Source organism: Cupressus sempervirens, chromosome 4 (assembly GCF_028749045.1).
Source record: "Cupressus sempervirens isolate cs-2001-9-10 chromosome 4, ASM2874904v1, whole genome shotgun sequence".
NCBI classification, from domain to species: Eukaryota; Viridiplantae; Streptophyta; class Pinopsida; order Cupressales; family Cupressaceae; genus Cupressus; species Cupressus sempervirens.
The window spans coordinates 402645622-402658148 of NC_143121.1; the positions used below are offsets into that span (position 1 = coordinate 402645622).

Consider the following 12527-nt stretch of genomic DNA (forward strand, 5'->3'; position numbering starts at 1 on the left):
AAAACAAAACTATTGTTGCAAGCTTTTACATCAAGAAAACAAACTACTATCAACCTAGGAAGAGGAGGCATTACAAGAGGCACCCCTTAGCACTTTGCAAGAAGGATATCTCACATTAAGTAATTCTTCTAATCTTCATCACCACTAGATACAGTAAAAAAGTTTTTAGAAACTTCAAATAGAAGGCATTTAATTGTTGAGGTTGAGCCTTTTAACATGCCTAAAGAGTTCTTTTCCTAACTATCTTGCCTTTCTAAGATTCACTTCCCCATAAGCATGATATCAACACATTGCTCAAGTGATAGTGTTTAAACCATAAAAGTGAATGGAATAACTTAAACTAGTCTCTTTTGCTTGACTTAACAATCTTTCCAACAATTTAGGGTCATTTGTCTTCTTCGAATGTACTAGTAAGCTAAGAATATTAATTTTTACTTCTAGATTCTGTATATTCTTTTGACCCAATGTTTCGGCTCACACTCTGTGAACCATCACCAAGGCAAGAGAGCAATAAGCTAAGAATAGCCAATAACCTCATCTATATTTGAGGACAATATGCAAACAAACAAAAATACAGGACTTAAGGGTACACTAGACACAAGCCTCACATTTCAGACTAAATTGTAATGGAAGCAAGGCGAGGAAATACAATACACAATCTGCAGCCTATTTGGGAACAATATACAAACAATTGATTTTATAAGGATCGCTTGCAAATGTAATAGCACTGCCTTCTTGGTATGTATTTTTCAAATGGCAACGATCTCTTTGTATTTGTATCAGGAATAAACAAGGAGGGCATGTCTATTCATTAATATAATCAATATAATGATAATCTCTCTCTCTCTCTCTCTCTCTCTCTCTCTCTCTCTCTCTATATATATATATATATATATATGTGTGTGTGTGTGTATGAATTATTATTATAATATTAATTAATCTCACATGTTTATCCTACTAAAGCTACCAAACATTAGCACTCCCTCTTAGTTAGGGAGGCTAAACATATGTATTACCTCAAAATAATATCAAGTTAGCAAGATTAAGAATATCTTTGATCAGAAGATATCCATTATTTTGATATCATGTAATGTTCCCACCATAAAATAAATAATAATCAAACCTTGTTAATGGGCCAATTGATGTAGTCAAACTCATTTTTATTTAGTTGTTTCCATAAGTAAGTGTGGCCATTTGTAAACCCTCGAAAGTTTATCCAACCGGTATTTAAGCACAGCATGTAGCTATTAGTTGTTACACATTTTGGATTATTTCTTTGTACTACGAATTCCTGTTGGAGTTTTGTATTCTTTGTCATTTCGAAAGTGAAAGATATTCCCTACTTGGCTTTTCGATTTCGATAGGATTGAACCCTCACCCTATTCCATTGCTTGTAATACTTTTCTCGGATCTGGCAAATCAGAGCACAGTTATATTTCCAAATTGGAAAAATAATTGTGTCTAATTGATCATCTCTCTTTGTGTTGGGCAATTCAATCTTTGGCAATGATTCTTGTGTCTTTTTGCAATAAATTTATCTACGGCAATATTTGTGCACTCTCCGTACATCTCCCTCTACCATTCATTTGCACAACTGTGCACCCCCTACCCATCCAAGCACGTCACCACTATACAGCCCAAATCCTCCCTCATAGCACAATCTACTTGTCTATAGTATGGCTTTCATTCTGCAATGTACGACATCTCTCCCCACTGTACAGCCTTCCACTCATTGTAATCGTACGATATTCCACTCTCTTTAACCATACGGCCCCTACACTACTAATCATTGTACGGCGTATGACTACCCCATATACTAATACCTTATGAACTTTTGACATCACCATACAAACACCTTCCTGCACTACAGTACGGACTCCAGGCATTGTCGTACCTCACTGTACAGTCACAATGTATCTAGTAACCCTTTAGTCCGTACATGTAGGCGAGTTCTCGGGTTCCTACGTGCAAACAAGGAAGTTGTTGTTTCTCTCTAGTGTGTATTTGGAACGGTTCATTACATATCATGAGTATTGGTCTTCTAGAATATCCAAATACTCAATAAGGTTTGATATCACATCTGATATCATGAGTGTTGGTCCTCCAGAATATCGGTGCGTGATATTCACCAAGTACTCATAAAGGTTTGATATCACATCTAATATCATGAGTATTGATCTTCTAGAATATCAACACATGATATTCACTAATTACTCAAAAATGTTTATAAGGTATGTGCACACGCATTCTCATAATGCGTACCATATAGATATCAAACATGAAAAGTATAATCTATCACGATCTACATCAACATCATAAGATATCCATCATAATAGAAAATAAAGTTATTATAAGATAGTCACCTTTCAATAACTTATGCAAATACAAGTGATGATCATTTGGAAGTCGTCATTTCGACATGATGTACACAAGGGGTAGCCCATTAAATCATGTAGTATATTCATGAATCACAATCCTCTTGACTACTACAATTTATTTATCATTGGAGAATCCATCTCAGCATAGTCTACTCCCTCTAAATCAATACGACCGAGATCACTGAAGGTTGACTAAACCATGTACTCTATTTGCTCTCTCTCTTTCAAGGTTGTCTTCTAATGCAATGTCAAGCTCCATCTGAATGTCAACATCCCTACTTTTCCTACAAGAACATTCTTGGAAAAGATCAAGGCAAATAGCTCTTATAGTACATAAAGAAATACAAATAAGAGACATATTATAGTGAGGAGATAAATGTACTACTCAAGGATTAAAAAATAAATACTTAACCAAATGAAGTGTTAGACATTTACAACCTACAGCCATAATGTAAAGCCTTTGACAAACAATGAAAATAATCTGTATTCAAACATATTTGTCTATGGTGTTAGTCTTCATTAATACAGATTATTTTTGTGTTATCATGTGAACCATTTCCCTAAAAACATGACTTCAAAGCCATCGAGGTTATTACTTTTCTACAGGCATATATCTTTTGTAATACCAAGCACCTTTGGATGTTTAGCAACCCATTTAATACCCGTTAGGGATCTTCTCCATACCAATGGATTGATATATATGACCCTCGTGATCTGTTTTGATTCATGAATTTGTCTTCTTATGTTGTCACAAGAATCATTATAAGTTTTGACTGCTCCTTGTCACATATTTCTTTTTCATAGTAATATTCGTTTCTCTTCTTCTCATGAATTTCAATGTCTAACATATTCGTCATCCACGTAAACACAAGGTCAAACATCTTCATGCCATTGTTGGCATAGTTGGCTTTCCTTGACCACATATGCAAGATGAGATGAATTCTGCCTTGTCCCTAAGTCAAGTTACTATGTTTGCTTGTGACTTCATCTATGTTTCTATGACTTAACAAATTTTAGATCCCCCCACCCCTTTTTTACAAATATGTATATATATCGGACATATACTACTCCAAACACATAAACTACAAGAGGTTAAAGAGTTTGATATGTTCCACAGCGCTGGTAATTCATAACCAATGTTGCATCCATCAAAAACATGCATTTCTCTCTATTGCCTCTAACTATTTCCATCGATTGGGCGCCCATTAGTTCATTCCTGTTGAATGCTCCATATATGATGGAATTGTAATCCAAGGATGGCAACTGGATTGGAGTTGTTCACTTGCACTCATTCCCATTGAGTTGTGGATTCAGTCAATTTTTGGTCCAATATCAAAGGATGATCTTCTCTATACTATAGTCAAGCTAATTTTTCAAATCAGTCTTTTCCAAAGTCGATCAACTTAAAATAGACCAATGTCATTAGTTAATCGAGTGCCCCAAATGGCAAAGATTAATTTGGAAATACATTATAGTTTACCACACATTCATAAACAACAACCAGCCATTCCTTGAATGCAGTCAATATGTGAAGGCACTTATACAATGACATATTGTAGTCAACGTCTTGCTACTCTATACCAAGGAAAGAATAAAAAAGAACATTAGGGAATAACTCTTCCTATACGACTAACTCAAGACGGTATTTTATTTCAGCTTTCTATATAAGAGCACTAGGTACGCAATGTTGATTCTAACATCTGTAGCTTAGAGCCTAAGCCACTTGCCTATTCACCTCTTCCTCTATCATCTGTTATTTATTGTAAACCAGATAATTTATAGAATATCTCTAAAACCTCACAAGTTGCGGAGGAAACTTGCTCTCATACCGTGTTGATTTTGTAAGGATTGCTTGCAGATGTAATAGCACTGCCTACTTTGTGTTGTCTAGCAAAAAGGGTAGTTAGACAGTTACCAATGCGACGATGGTTGTGTCGTTTCATTGGCACCATTTCGAACATTATAAATGTCATGAACACTTATGTATTTGGCATCATTATCATTGTATGGAATATCATTGTTGTGTATGGAAAAGCATTTGACAATGAATAATATTTTGCATTGATTATGTGTTCTCTTTCCTGTTCACCGACGGGTTGAACATTTGGTGTTGTTGCTAGTTCGAATTTGTAGTATGGAAGGACAACGATAAATGGGAAGAACAGTACAAGACAACCAGAAGACAAATGACGATGGCGAAACAGAAATTTTTGAAGGAGAGCACGAGGCAATGCAAAACTTTCACATTTTCTATCGCGTAGGTCTGGAAACTTTCGTATGGAGGGAAGCCACAGAGAACGGGGTTACGACAGATAGTGTGTGGGATGATATGCACATGAGCCCAACCACGACCAAATTTCTAGACCAACTTCCCCATCTGATCGCACAAGCCTACATGGTACAAAGGCGATGCCGAGAGGAAGCAAAATGCGAGGAACATCGTCAAGAGATCCTCAAGAAATTCTATGAGGAGAGAGCCACCCAACGGTAGAAAAATGAACAATGAGCCATTGCGCTATGGTGTCTAGGGCACTCTGAAGTCTATAACTGTTGTCACATAAGTTGACACATTATATATATAGAGTAAATAAATAGAGTGTTCTGATTTGTTTTATTTTATAATGGTATTTGTGAGATGCCCAATCTTTTAAATAAGAATAGGAATTTGAGGGAAGAAATCAACGAATTACAAACTGTGCGTGGTGAAGCCGAATGACAATGGAGAATAAGACAAGTCATCGAGGAACGAACTAAGGGGCAGTCAGAGGAATCACCTAGTGTTGTGGTCGTAGCGGGGTTCACAAGAACCAACAAAGGGTGCCACAGTTCACCGGAACAGCGGGGATAGAGCAACGAGGAGTTGTTAGAGGAAAGTCAACATAGATTAGCAGTGCTTAAGGAGACAAAGGAGAAATTTTTACATTCATCACGTACACCACTACAAGAGGGAACCTATAAAGAAGTAGATGAGGAGGCGAAGCCAATAGAAGACACGGAAGCAAGAGGAAGTGTCGGAGTGGCACTGCACGATGGTTAGAGTAACCCACTGGGACCAACCTGAAATAGTTTAGTGACACAATCTAGTGGTAGTGATAATCAACGGGCAAGAAGCACAATGTCTCAAAAGCAAAAACTCCCGAAGTTCACAAGCGACGAGGAGGATCCCGTGCGGCATTGCCCTATGTGTGAAACAATATGGAACGCCAATTCGGTCACAGATGCAAATGAATGGTTGAACCAATTTCCCGCTAGCCTACGGGGAGTGGCGGTGGATTGGTTCTCCGACATGGACAAGGCAAAGATCTCCACATGGGATGATCTGATGAAAGAATTCCAAGCAAAATTCCGACTACTCCAGAATGATAACGAGGTTGTAGAAGAAATCTACAACTGCAAACAAGGGAAGGACACTATTGAAGCCTATAATTGAGGGCTTAAATATCTTCTTAGCTAGATAGGTACTCAACCGGCGGATGAATTAAAGAAACGCTAATTTGTAGAAGGCCTCCACAAGGCATTAACAAGAAAAATGAGGATAGTTCCGCCCACATCATACACCGATGCATATAACCGTGCCCTAAATCTAGAAAGTGAAAGCAAAACAGCAAAGAAGAAGAAGAAGATAAGTAAATTCTCATCATCCTCCGAGAGCAATGAATCCTCTGATGAGGGAAGAAGTGTCGACAGTGAGGAGCCCAGCAAGAAAGTGCAAGCACTCCAAAAAAACTTAGAGCGGATGTGCAAGGAATTCAAATTCATGATGAGAACAAGTGGCCGCATGGAGGAAGGAGAACTCTAGTGTACGGATTGCAAAGAGAAGGGTCATTCAAAGGGAGCGTGTCCCAAAAAGGTGATGTGTGATATCTATCAAGTGCTAGGGCATTCTACAAAGGAATGTCCATTCAACATGAAGACTAGGAGCCAATAGATATTGTTCACATAGGAACAACCATCCACGTTTGGCACAAACAATGAGACCTAGGGCAACAATAATGCAACCAGCAGCTATCAGAACAACTGCCGAGGAGGACAGGGTGGGAATGACAATAGAAATTGAACACAATATGATTCCAAAGGAAGGCCCATAATCCAATGTCTTGCATGTAACCAGTGGGGCCACTTTACCAGAGAGTGTCCGAAGAATGACACTCCACAAAAATTATGTCGATGGTGTGGTTCAGGAGACCATCAAGATGCTAATTGCTCGTAACAAGTAAATCTCATTAACATCGATGAAGAAAAAGTTATGGTCGTTACTCGCAACAAGGCTAAGCAGGCCACCTATCCTGACCCCTGCACAAAGAAGCAAAGGCTAAGAGAGGCACAGGAAGATGTAGAAAAAGAAATGAAGGCTACGAAAGATATTAAAGATGCTATCCCTTGGCAATTGAAGGGAGAGAACAACTTGGTCAATCAGATTCTGTAAATGGAGGTGCTCATCAATGTTCAAGACCTATTACAATTAGTAACGCAACTAAGGACAGCATTATTAAATAACCATGCAAACACAGCGAAGACGAAAGGACAACCAACTGTACTAGGTGTAGACACCTAAATTTGATTACACTGCTTTGGTAATCTAATTTAGCCATCTCTAAAGGCATCATTAATTAAATTCTTATTTAATTAATCCTTTGCCATCCCTAGCTGATTAATTTAATTAATCATCTATAGTCCTAATTGATAAATCAAATAAACCTATTATTTATCAATTAAATCCTATTCTTCTATCTAATTCCAAAAATCCCCATTTATTAAATAAATCTATTTGATAAATAAAATCCTCAAATCCAAAAACCCCTAGCCTATCCCTAATCCTCCATTTAGCCTAATCCACCCCATCCACCCATACTAACCAAGCTTAGCCACTAACTCACCCACCCTCAGTAATGCCATCCACTTGCACATCTCTAACATTCCTAATCTAATCCTAAACCCAAGCCTAATCCACTCCCTAATGTTGTCACATTCCCTAAACAAGTTTAAGACTTTCCTAAACCAAATCAAAGTCTCCCCTCAAAAATCCCAACCACCAAGTCATGAGTGCTCTTACAAACCATAAAAGACTCTTACAAGCCCACTCATGACTCTTACATCCATCTTCCACACTCTTCCCTCTTCCACACTCATTCCTCTTACATCCCTCTTACATACTCAACCCCACTCATCATGCCTTTAACCAACCCTTTACCCTACCCTCTCACACTCATCCTCCTTGTGACAAGTGTCACCTTCCCATTGGTGCTAAACAAGCACAATCCATGTGCTCCCCTTTGAGTGCATCTTAGCCCTCCTTAACCATCTCCCCATCCTTGCATCTAAGCCCTCCATCCCTCAAGCCCTTAGCCTATAAATTGAATCCCATCCCAAGCCATTAAAATCAACAATCTTTGAGCTAAAGTTACCATGCCCTTTTAAAAGCCAAATGCCATACCCATACCCTTATAATGCCAAATTGAGAGCTCACAAAGCTACCAATTTGCTATTATCCATCTCCACCATTGAAGCAACTTTGAGCAATTGAGCATACATCCACATCAAAGGACACATCTACAAAATCAAGAAAGCAATGAAGTGCTTCATCCTTTGAGGTTTGCATTTCTTGTTTGTTTTCTTTGTCTAAGCATATATGTGAACTTAGTTTTGGTTTGTGAATGCTTTCTTTAATGTTAATGTTCCTTGCACACTAAGATCTTGTTCTACACTAGGAAGGTCCGCGACAGATCACATGTTGCTAACAATAAGCTGTGGCCATCATCTGGTGGTCATCGAGATGGGAATCCTCATAACCATCCTGATGGACACCATTATGGATGGTGGGTCTGGGGTGAATGTTCTTCCCGAGGAGACGTGTAGGAAATTGGAAAAGCCACATTCAACCTACTCGGCGCTGACCAGCAAGGGATCAAATCCTTGGAGACCCTAGTGGCCCAACAAGTAACTGTGGGGACGTAGCTATTTGTGTTGGATTTCATAGTAATCCCATTGAAGAAAAAGGGATATGATGCCATTCTTGGAAGAGGATGGCTGGTGGACACGAAAGTAAATCATAACTAGAAGAAGAATATCCTGTCAATGGAAAGTGGACGATAGAAGTTTGTGATTGATCTCCGAACTCAAATGGTAAGTGAAGAAATGGCCTCGTCGTCAGAGTCTGAGTCAGACTGAGAGCACCGGAGAGATGAAGGAAGAATGAATCCAAACAACGAAGGTATTTTAACATTGGAGTATTCAGAAGACGAGAGAAGTTGACTGAATGGACATTTTCATTCGCAAATGGAAGACTATGAACTCTTCCATACGTACATGCTTTGCGTCGAAGAACCAGAAGATGAGGTATTTCTACCACAATTCGTGGAGTACAGAGAAGGAAACGCGTAGATCAATGAGAGTCCCACCCATTGCTTTGAAGGAAAAGAGATAAGATACAAAGAGGCATCAATAGGGGTTACTAATCTTGGAGATGCGGAGCATACAAGGAACATACTCGTGGGAGACGACTGGAACCCGATACTGATGGCCGTGGCATTCAAAAAATTTCTAGACTACAAAGATGTATTCGCATGGACTTACAAGGATTTAAAGGGAATCCCACCGAAGATGTGTGTCCACTGCATACAGTTGGTACCTAGAGCCATACCTATGCAGAAACACCCATACAAAATGAACAAAAACTACGCAGCCTACGTAGATGAGGAAATACAGCGCATGTTGGAGACCGGCATAGTATTCAAAGTTCAAACAATCAAGTGGGTGTCACCAATTGTGATATCGATGAAGGATGGGAGCCAAATACAGATATGCATGGACTTTCGGTGCCTTAGCGCAGTCACAATAAAGGATCCCTTCCCAATTCCGTTCACTGATACAATTATGGAAGAAGTGATCGAACACGAGATGCATTCCTTCATGGATGGATTTTCTAGCTATAACCAGATCTCCATTGCTGAGGAAGACAAACTGAAGACTACTTTTGTGGTGGAGGATGGAGTGTATGCATACAACCGAATGCCCTTGAGATTGCATAACGCACCTGCCACATTTCAGAGAATCATTTTGCACATATTTGACAAAATGTCGGTAGGCAACTTCCGCGCATATCTAGATGATTGGTCCATTTTCAATGGACAAGACAACCACTTGAAGGCACTTCAGGAATGTATAGAGAGGTGTCGACAGGCGAGGCTGGCATTGAATCCAAAGAAATCTCAGTTCATGGTTCCTCAAGGATAACTACTTGGACATATTGTTTGCAAGACAGGATTAAAGACCGACCTAGATAAAGTAAGGGTGATAGTAGAAATGGAAGCCCCGACAAACTTATCTGGAGTCAAGTCCTTTCTCGAGCGCATTGGGTATTATAGACGGTTTATAAAGAACTATGCCAAAATTGCTTTGCCCCTAGACAAGTTGACACGAAAAGGAGAACCATACATTTGGACTTCCGAGTAGGAGATTGCCTTCTCAGAACTGAAGAATAGATTGTTGGGAGCACCCATATTGCAATATCCAAACTGGAACAGGGAGTTCTATGTCCACTTGGATGCATCAAACTTCGCTATCGGTGCGATGTTGGCACAGACTGGTGATCATGGTCTCGATCACCCAATGTATTTTGCAAGTCAGCTACTATCAAAAGCTGAGAGGAATTATAGCACCACTAAAAGGGAGGCTCTTGGGATGGTATACTCGCTACAAAAGTTCAAACATTACCTATTGGCTACACCATTTAACCTTTACATGGATCACCAGGCCTTAATGTACCTAGTGAACAAACCAATCATCCAAGGCAGAATTAGCAGATGGTTGTTGCTACTACAGGAATTGAACTTCACCATCATTGTGCAACCCAGGAAGAGTCATGCCATTGCCAACCAGCTCTCCTGAATCAAGTTCGTGGAGCCGCCAAAAGGGGTCAATGACGATTTTCCGGATGCACACTTATTCGGAATTGCATTCCTCCAAAATGGTACAAGTCTACAGGGGAGTATCTATCAACCTCCCAATTTCCGAGAGAGATGCCGCCAGGTGGACGACAGAAGCTAGTTTTAAGAAGCCAAACCTTTTAGCTAATAAATGGTCTTCTCTATAAGATGGGTCCCGATCAAGTTCTACGGCAATGTGTAATGGAGGAAGAAGTGCAAAGTGTTCTAAACGAAGCACATGAAGGGCTAGCAGGTGGCCACATGGGACCCGACACAACAGCACGAAAGGTTACGCTTGCTGGGATATGGTGGCCCACACTTTACAACAATGCATAGTAATGGATGTTGAGCTGCAATACATGCCAAAGCTAGCAAACCACTCAAGAGGGACTTCGTGCCATTAAACCCGTCCCACACCCAAGAGTAGTTTGAACGTTGGGGACTAGACTTCATCAGTCCCCTGAAGGCGAGTAGGGCTCGGCGTTGCCAATACATAGTGCTAGCCACGGAGTATCTAACAAAGTGGGTTAAGGCATGGACACTACCTGATAATTCTGCAATCAATACGGCCAAGTTCTTGTATGAACAAATCATCACATAGTATGGTATACCTATCTAGTTGACAAGTGACACAGGTCACTTTGTCAACCATGTGATCAAATTATTGACAACAGAATTCAAAAAATTTCATTCATTGTCAAGTCCCTACTATCCACGAGCCAATGGCCAAGCGGAGACCACAAATAAAATTCTGGTGGCCATCATATACAAATAATGTGGTGTCGAACAAGCAAACTGGGAGAAGTCACCTTCGACGTTGTGGGCCTACCGTACCACATTCAAAGTCACAACGAGACAGACACCATACCAATTGATGTTTGGCCAAGAAGTTGTGGTACCAGCCAAATTTATGGTCCCAAGCCTGCGAATTGCAATTGACAATAGACTGGGAGATAATGGAGAGTTTACAAGAACGCCTCTAGCAATTGAACAAACTGGATGAACGCAAATTAATAGCGCAATGGGCAACAAAAGTGGCACAAACCCATCGAAAAGCGTGGCACAACAAACATTTGAAAAGGACGAGGTTCCAGCCAAGCCAACTCGTGCTTCGGAACAACAGCCGCAATGAGATAAAACTAGAGAAATTAGAGGTTAAATGGCTTGGACCATATAGGGTAAGAGGAGTTGGCAACAATGGATCCATAAAACTGTGGACCTTGGACAAGTGCGAAATTCACAAGGCCATCAATGGATCGAAGTTCAAAATTTATCAAGCGCGACAAGGAGGCGAAGAAAGAAGTAATCGCCAATTCGGACTTAGGTGATCAAAAAAGTAAAATAAAATAATTTTTAAAAAATAAATAAATCACAGAAAAAACTAAATAAATAAATAATAATTAAAAAAATTTAATAAAAGACAGACTAGGTGTCCCTCAAACACTTGTCCTATGGACACAAAGTGTCCTACGGACGCGTGGGCGCAGATGACACCAAGTGTCCTGCGAACGCGTGGTCATGGACACTTGTGTCACGCAGACGCATGGCCGCGGACACTTGGCCACCGAAATACAGAGGAAAGCTTTAAAATATCTCCGTGGGGAAATCTAAATAAGATGCAGGAAATAAGTGTGAGTTATAAGTTCTTCCACGAAGAGTGTTTTCCTTTGCCAAGGTTAATCTACGCAAGTAAGCCAGCTACGGGAGGAACAAAGAAGTTTACAAAGGAGAGAAGGGCAGTCCGCGCTAGCTATTGGTGTCAATAAGGAAACCATAAGAAGGGTATCCATTGAAGGAAGAAAAGAAGCCACGAGAACCATATTTCAAAGCATGGCATCCGCAAGAAAAAAAGAATATCTGCAGGGAAGTAGAGGTCAGCAAAGGCATTCAATGTGGGAACCATTGCTGCCAGAGAATCACAGCTATGGAAGACAAAAAGAGAGAGAGAAACCCTAACCATTTCTTTTGGTTGCATTAAAAGACAAAGCAAGAGACCATTATTATGGAGTCCACAGGGAAAAGAAAGCAGTGGAAAAATCAGCTGAAGGCAAACATGGGAAAGAATGTGAGTGTTGGCCTCCGAAGTCTGAGTTGCTGGGCCAATAGCATCCAATAGTAAGAAGCAGAAAATGAAGGCTGACTTATCACACCTCACAGTTCAGTTTGAAGGGCTAAATGGCAGTGAGTGCTGGAAATGGTGACAAGACACTGGAGATACAGCTGT

The 12527-nt window shown here is 40.0% G+C and overlaps 1 protein-coding gene across 6 annotated transcripts in view; it reads right to left on the reverse strand.

Annotated features, from left to right (window-relative positions):
- LOC149561756 (Pentatricopeptide repeat (PPR) superfamily protein) overlaps positions 1 to 12527 on the reverse strand; it is a 308014-nt gene that overhangs the window by 102510 nt on the left and 192977 nt on the right. The window lies entirely within an intron of this gene.